We start from the raw sequence: 8,197 nt of genomic DNA, 5'->3' as shown, positions 1-8,197 counted from the left end.
TACTTGAAGAATGCCTTGGGGTTTTCCTTTACCCTACTCATCAAGGCCTTCTCATGCCCCCTTCTTGCTCTTCTCAGCCCCTTCTTAAGCTCCTTTCTTGCTTCCCTATATTCCTCAATAGACCCATCTGATCCTTGCTTCCTGAACCTCATGTATGCTGCCTTCTTCCTCCTGACTAGATTTTCCACCTCACTTGTCACCCATGGTTCCTTCACCCTACCATTCTTTATCTTCCTCACCGGGACAAATTTATCCCTTACATCCCGCAAGAGATCTCTAAACATCGACCACATGTCCATAGCACATTTCCCTGCAAAAACATCATCCCAGTTCACACCCGCAACTTCTAGCCTTATAGCCTCATAATTTGCCCTTCCCCAATTAAAAATTTTCCTGTCCTCTCTGATTCTATTCTTTTCCATGATAATGCTAAAGGCCAGGGAGCGGTGGTCACTGTCCCCCAGATGCTCACCCCTGAGAGATCTGTGACCTGACCCGGTTCATTACCTAGTACTAGATCTAGTATGGCGTTCCCCCTAGTCGGCCTGTCCACATACTGTGACAGGAATCCATCCTGGACACACTTAACAAACTATGCCCCATCTAAACCCTTGGAACTAATCAGGTGCCAATCAATATTAGGGAAGTTAAAGTCACCCATGATAACAACCCTGTTATTTTTGCACCTTTCCAAAATCTGCCTCCCAATCTGCTCCTCTGTATCTCTGCTGCTACCAGGGGGCCTATAGAATACCCCCAATAGAGTAACTGCTCCCTTCCTGTTCCTGACTTCCACCCATACTGACTCAAAAGAGGATCCTGCTACATTACCCACCCTTTCTGTAGCTGTAATAGTATCCCTGACCAGTAATGCCACCCCTTCTCCCCTTTTTCTGCCCTCTCTACCCCTTTTAAAGCACTGAAATCCAGGAATATTGAGAATCCATTCCTGCCCTGGTGCCAGCCAAGTCTCTGTAATGGCCACTACATCATAATTCCATGTATGTATCCAAGCTCTCAGTTCATCACCTTTGTTCCTGATGCTTCTTGCATTGAGGTACACACATTTCAGCCCTTCTACCTGACTGTCTTATTCTGCTTCTCTTTCCTCAAAGCCTCTCTATATGTTAGATATGGCTTTACTCCATACACTTCTATCGCTCTGGGTCCCATCCCCCTCGCAAATTAGTTTAAACCCTCCCGAACCATGCCAGCGAACCTACCTGCAAGGACATTGCTCCCCCTCGAGTTCAGGTGCAACCCATCCAATCTGTACAGGTCCCACCTTCTCCAGAAGAGATCCCAATGATCCAAAAATCTAAAACCCTGCTCCCTGCACCAACTCCTCAGCCACGCATTCAACTGCCATCTCCTCCAATTCTTACCATCACTGTCACATAGCACTGGCAGCAATCCTGAGAACGCCACCCTTGAGGTCCTGTTCTTCAGCCTTCTGCCTAGTTCCCAAAACTCACACTTCAGGACCTCATCCCTCTTCCTGCCTATGCCATTGGTCCCAACATGTATCACAACTTCTGGTTGCTTTCCCTCTCGTACCAGAATGTTGTGCACCTGGTCAGAGACATCCCGGACCCTGGCACCTGGGAGGCAACAAACCATGTGGGTGTCCTTCTCATGTCCACAAAATCTCCTGTCTGCTCCCTTGACTATAGAGTCTCCAATGACGACAGCTCTCCTCTTCTCCATCCCACCCTTCTGCACCACCGGGTCAGACTCAGTGCCGGAGGCCCTGCCACCATGGCTCACAGCTGGTCAGTCGTCCCCACCAACGGTATCCAGGACGGTAAACATTATTCAGGGGAATGGCTACAGGGGTGCTCTGCACTACCTGTCTGCTCACCTTCGCTTTCCCCCCTCTGACTGTCACCCAACGACCTGCTTCCGACAGCCTAGATGTAACTACCTCCCTGTAGCTCTCATCTATGACTGCCTCATTCTCCCTATGAGTTGAAGGTCATCCAGCTGCTGCTCCAGATTCCTTACATGGTCTTCCAGATCGCCCAGCCGTATGCACTTCTGGCAGATGTGACTGTGCGGGAGAGGGGAGTTCCCCCAAGACTGCCACATCTCACATGAGAGGCACATCACCGTCTCAGGGGACATTGTAAAAACTAACTGCGAGCTAGCTTGTCCTCCGCCTCTTCTCATTGAAGCCTCTCGAGTCAAAGCCTCAAAGCTCCACTCCTTCACTGGCCCACCCACTCACTCACTGGCCGCTTCGCTTGAGCTATCCCTTTATTTATCTGTTTGAGCTTTTCAATATGCTTGGTCACCTGACCTCGATTGCCCAATCAGCTGCTTTCTGCTGAGTCTGAGCTATTCAAATCTTGAGTGTCTAATCAACGGCTTTCTGCTGATCTATTGAAATCTTGATTGACTTGATTGCACAGACCAATTGCCAATACTGCCAGAATCTCTCGAGTCAAAGCCTCAAAGCTCCACTCACTCGCTGGCTGCTTTCCACATACAAGCTCAATGTGACTTGCTGGTTGGTGTATTTTACTGTTACGTATGTCATTCCACAGGAGTTACCATTTCTCCAGTACAAGTTCTTAGTTGGATATCCGCAGGCTTCAGTTTAGTATTTTTGATATGCCGTTCAAACTCATCTTGTGGAATAACTGAAAGATCGTTGCTGACTGAATAACGGTGCAATCCCATATCCGTGGATCGCTTATTATTCAGAAATGTAGCCTTTCAACGATTCCCACCTGCGCATCCCACCTTGTTCTGCATCATGATAAAACTTATAAATATGACATGCTGTACCTTGATTTTGTGGGGGAAAAATAGCCAAAGAATGAGCAATATGGTGTTTTCAATAAACTCGGGATCAGTCCAAAATGCCTTGCAACCATGAGAGTATTTTTAAACGCATGAGATCAAAGAAAAAGTAAAATTTATTGTCACAGTACATACATGTCACCACACGCAACCCTGAAATTCTTTTTCCTGTAGGTATACTTAGCAAATCTATAGTGAAATCTATGATTTAACAAGTTATAGTGAAATGAAAGAAAGTTCCCGGTTGCGGAGTTGTTGCAAAGCCGTGAGAGGAAAGTGACAACAGATGTGGTCAGAGACGTGAAAATCTGCAGATGCTGGAAATCCAGAACAACACACACAAAATGCTGGAGAAACTCAACAGGCCAGACAGCATCTATGGAAAAGTGTAAACAGTCGGTGTTTCATGTCGAGACCCTTCACGGGGAGATGTTTTGGGCACCGCATGAGGAGAGTAAGTTCAAGAAAAGGCAGAGGAAGAAAATATTTCATTTGCATTGGCCGGGAATCGAACCCGGGCCTCCCGCGTGGCAGGCGAGAATTCTACCACTGAACCACCAATGCAACAGACTTAAACACCTTCTTTGCTTGCTTGTTCAACTGTGATATTCACAGAGCCATTCAAGCAAAGTGTTCAGAAATAAATTAGAAAACTTTAAGCTTTAAAAATTTTAAGTCGTAAGCAAATTATTGGAATACATTCTAAGTGACAGGATATATAAATATTTGGATATACACGACCTGATTAGGATGGTCAATGAGGCCTTGAGCGTGGTAGATCATATCTAACCAATCCCATAATTTTTCCAGATGGGTACCAAGAAGTTTGATGAAAGAAAAGCCATGGACATTCTACATGGACCTTAGCAAGGTGTTTGACAAATTCCTGCATGGGAGGCTGATCATTAAGTCCCTTTGCATTCTGGATGAAGTAGTCCATTGGATCCAACATTGGCTTAGGAGAAGTCAGAAAGTATAAGTAGATATTATCCCTGATTGGGGTGAGTAGTGGTGAGCTGTAGGGATCGGTGCTGGGTCTGTTGTTTACCATCGATATTAGCAATTTGGAAGATAATGTAGTAAACTGAATCAGCAAATTTGTGGATAAAACCAAACCTAGGGCATAGTGGAAGGTTATTAAAGCTTGCAGCAGGATCTGGACCAACTGGAAAAATGGCAGATGGAATTTAATGCAGACAAGTGCGAGATGTTGCACTTTGGGAGGACAAACCAGGGTAAGACTTACACACAAGAAATTCTGCAGGTGCTGGAAATCCAAATCAATGCACACAATGTTAGAGGAACTCAGCAGGTCAGGCAGCATACAGTGGCATGCAAAAGTCTGGGCACCCCAGTCAAAATTTCTGTTACTCTGAATAGCTAAGCAAGTAAATATGACCTGATTTCCAAAAGGCATAAAGTTAAAGATGACACATTTCTTTAATATTTTAAGCAAGATTACTTTTTTATTTCCATCTTTTACAGTTGCAAAATCACAAAAAAGGAAAAGGGCCCGAAGCAAAAGTTTGGGCACCCTGCATGGTCAGTACTTAGCAACACCCCCTTTGGCAAGTATCACAGCTTGTAAACGCTTTCTGTAGCCAGCTAAGAGTCTTTCAATTCTTCCTTGCAAAAGGCTTCTAGTTCTGTGAGATTCTTGGGCCGTCTTGCATGCACTGCTCTTTTGAGGTCTATTCACAGATTTTCGATTATGTTTAGGTCGGGGGACTGTGAGGGCCATGGCAAAACCTTCAGCTTGTGCCTCTTGAGGTAGTTCATTGTGGATTTTGAGGTGTGTTTAGGATCATTATCCTGTTGTAGAAGCTTTTTTTTTTCACAGTGCGATGTTTGCTTCCAGAATTTGCTGGTATTTAATTGAATTCATTCTTTCCTGTACCAGTGAAATGTTCCCCATGCCACTGGCTGCAACACAAGCCCAAAGCATGATCGATCCACCCCCATGCTTAACAATTGGAGAGGTGTTCTTTTCATGAAAGTCTGCACCCTTTTTTCTCCAAACGTACCTTTGCTCATTGCAGCCAAAAGGTTCTATTTTAACTTTGTCAGTCCACAAGACTTGTTTCCAAAATGCATCAGGCTTGTTTAGATGTTCCGTTGCAAACATCTGAGGCTGAATTTTGTGGTGAGGATGCAGGAAAGATTTTCTTCTGATGACTTTTCCATGAAGGTCATAGTTGTGCAGGTGTTGCTGCACAGTAGAACAGTGCACCACCACCCCAGAGTCTGCTAAATCTTCCTGAAGGTCTCTTGTAGTCAAACAGGGGTTTTGATTTGCCTTTCTAGCAATCCTATGAGCAGTTCCCTTGGAAAGTTTTCTTGGTCTTCCAGACCTCAGCTTGACCTCCACCGTTCCTGTTAACTGCCATTTCTTAATTACATTACGAACTGAAGAAACGGCTACCTGAAAACGCTTTACTATCTTCTTATAGCCTTCTCCTGCTTTGTGGGCATCATTTATTTTAATTTTCAGAGTGCTAGGCAGCTGCTTAGAGGAGCCCATGACTGCTGATTGTTGGGACAAGGTTTGAGGAGTCAGGGTATTTATAAAGCTTTGAAATTTGCATCACCTGGCCTTTTCTAACAATGACTGTGAACAAGCCATAGCCCTAACAAGCTAATTAAGGTCTGAGACCTTGGTAAAAGTTATCTGAGAGCTCAAATCTCTTGGGGTGCCTAAACTTTTGCATGGTGCTCCTTTCCTTTTTTCACTCTAAAATTGTATGAAACAAAAATAATACACTAATCTTGCTTAAAATGTTGAAAAGAATGTTTCATCTTTAACTTTATGACTTTTGGAGATCAGTTCATCTTCTATTCACTTAACTATTCACAGTAACAGAAATTTTGACCGGGGTGCCCAAACCTTTGCATGCCACTCTATATCAACAATCTAGATGATAATGTGGCTAATGGGATCAGCAAATTTGCAGATGACACCAGTATTGTGGGTGTAACGGACAGCGAGGAAGACTATCAGAGCTTGCTAAGATCTGAACCAGCTGGAAAAATGGGCTGAAAAATGGCAGATGGAATTTAATGCAGACAAGTGTGAGGTTTTGCTCTTCGGTAGGACCAATTAGGGTAGATCTTACACAGTGTACGGTAGGGCACTGAGGAATGTGGTAACACAAGGATATCTAGAAATACAGGTCAATAATTCACTGAAAGTGACTGTACAGGTAAATACGTTTGTAAAGAAAGTTTATGGCACATTGGCCTTCATAAATCAAAGTACTGAGTACAGGAGGTGAGATGTTATGTTGAAGTTGTATAAGACATTGGTGAGGACTAATTGAGAGTATTGTGTGTAGTTTTGGTCACCTACCTCCAGAAAAGATGTAAATAAGTTTGAAGGAGTACAGAGAAAATTTACAAGGATGTTGCTGGGTCTGGAGGACCTGAGTTACAAGGAAAGATTGAATAGGTTAGGACTTTATTCCTTGGAATGTAGAAGACAGAGAGGAGATTTGATGGAGGTATACAAAATTATGAGGGGTATAGATAGGGTGAATGCAAGTAGGCTTTTTCCACTGAGGGTGGGACTACAACTGGAGGTCATGGGTTAAGTGTGAAAGGTCAAAAGTTTAAGGGGAACATGAGGGGAAACTTCTTCACTCAGAGGATCATGAGAGTGTGTAATGAGCTGTCAGTACAAGTGGTGCATGTGAGCTCAATTTCAATGTTTAAGAGAATTTGGATAGGTATATGGATGGGAGGGGTGTGGAGGGTTGATAGGACTAGGCAGTTTAAATGGTTCTGTCACAATGGGGGGCATTGGGAACAGACCCAAATGCAAGACACAGACACTGAAGTACAAGGAACAGGACTTGGCTAGAGTAGGAATGTGACAGGATACAGACAAGGATCAGGGACAAGAACGCAGACTTGGGCTAGGACATGGACAAGACAGGGAACCCAGACAAGGAACTATGCACTAGGAGCCTGGGCTTGGGCTCAAAGCCAGAGACTGGACAAGGACCCAGAACCTGGGTCTTGCCTCGGGCTCGGGCCCCAGAACCAGGCAAGGACAGGACAGGTCGTGGCTGGGGTTTTCAGGCTTGGGGCTGCAGGCTGGGGTCTTGGTCTTTAGCTTGGAGACAAGCTGGGGTCTTGAGTCTTGGAATGCGGAGGCTGATAACTCGGAGGCTGGAGCTCGGAGACAGACTGGGAACTGTACATCAACATAGAGCCAGGACTTATCCTTCGAAAAGCCAGGACTCATCTTTAACATGACACTAACATGAGACTGGATAGTACAAAGACATAGAGCCGGGACTTACCCTTAGACAAGCCGGGACTCAACTTTATCTCCACACCAAGGTGGGACAGGTCCATCCGTCGAGTAATGGCAGAACAGCCAGACTTACCCAACAGAGGCAAAGACAAGACAAGACAGGACCCCCCCCGCAGGGCAATGGCAGAACGGCCTGACTTACCCCACTGAGGTGAGGACAAGAAGAGACAAACACCGAAGAACGACAGACAGTTCCATCTCTGCATTGGGGTTGCTCTGAATCGCAGTTCAGCCAGCAACCTCAGCTGGCTACAGAAACAGCCGGATCCCTACCTAGCTTGGAGTGGCTGACAGCCACTCAGCTGGCCCAGGAAACAGCCGAATCCATACCACAAAGACAGCTCCGACTACTGACAGCAAGACTCCATGAGGAGGTGGTTCCCCAATGCGGCCTAAAGATGACAAGTGGCCACTCTAGCCTTCCACCAGCAGGTTGCTCCCAGGGGATCTTGACAAGACAAACCAGCAGCCCCCAGTCGTCCCCAAGGCTACTTATATTCCAAGCCCCAAGATGGGAATCAGGTGCCTATGATTAACTCAACCAAAACAAGGGACAGCTGGAAGACCCGGAGTCCTAAGTCCACGGACCGGACTGTGAACCGGAATGGGGACTTCACAGACCGGACCATGACAGGTTCGACATGCACTAAATAGGCAAAAGGGCCTGTTTTTGTGCTGTACTTTTCTATGATTTCTATTACAGATCAGTTGATCAGATTTAATGATCACAAGGTAACAGTGTGGTATTAACAGTGCTATATTTTCAGACTGCTCAAGTTTAAGTTGATTTGTATTTATATTTTATTACTTTGTTATTTCTGGCAGCTCATTCCAAGTGGAATCTCCCTTTACAAGAAGAGTCTGCCCCTGATGTTCTTTGGAAATCTCACCCCTGATCTTAAGCCTACCCATTAGTTTTTGCAAACTTTCCTGGGAAAAGGGCCATGTGTTTTCACCCTGTCTATGCTCTTCATAATCTTATATACAGTTCAGTACTCTATCAGGTCAGCCCTCAGGTCTCCTGTGTTCCAGGGAATAATGTCCTAGTCTACTCCACTTCTCTTAGTAACTCAGGTC

The 8,197-nt window shown here is 45.2% G+C and overlaps 1 non-coding gene across 1 annotated transcript; it reads right to left on the bottom strand.

The window, feature by feature from the left end:
- Nucleotides 1-3,298: 3,298 nt before the first annotated feature.
- On the bottom strand, nucleotides 3,299-3,369 carry trnag-gcc (transfer RNA glycine (anticodon GCC)). Its single transcript has one exon. It is a non-coding gene; the product is annotated as a tRNA-Gly (tRNA).
- Between the last annotated feature and the right edge of the window lie 4,828 nt (nucleotides 3,370-8,197).

Source organism: Mobula hypostoma, chromosome 3, assembly GCF_963921235.1.
Source record: "Mobula hypostoma chromosome 3, sMobHyp1.1, whole genome shotgun sequence".
Lineage (NCBI taxonomy): Eukaryota > Metazoa > Chordata > Chondrichthyes > Myliobatiformes > Myliobatidae > Mobula > Mobula hypostoma.
The sequence above is the reverse complement of the archived record's forward strand: the minus strand, read 5'-3'. Positions and strand labels throughout refer to the sequence as shown.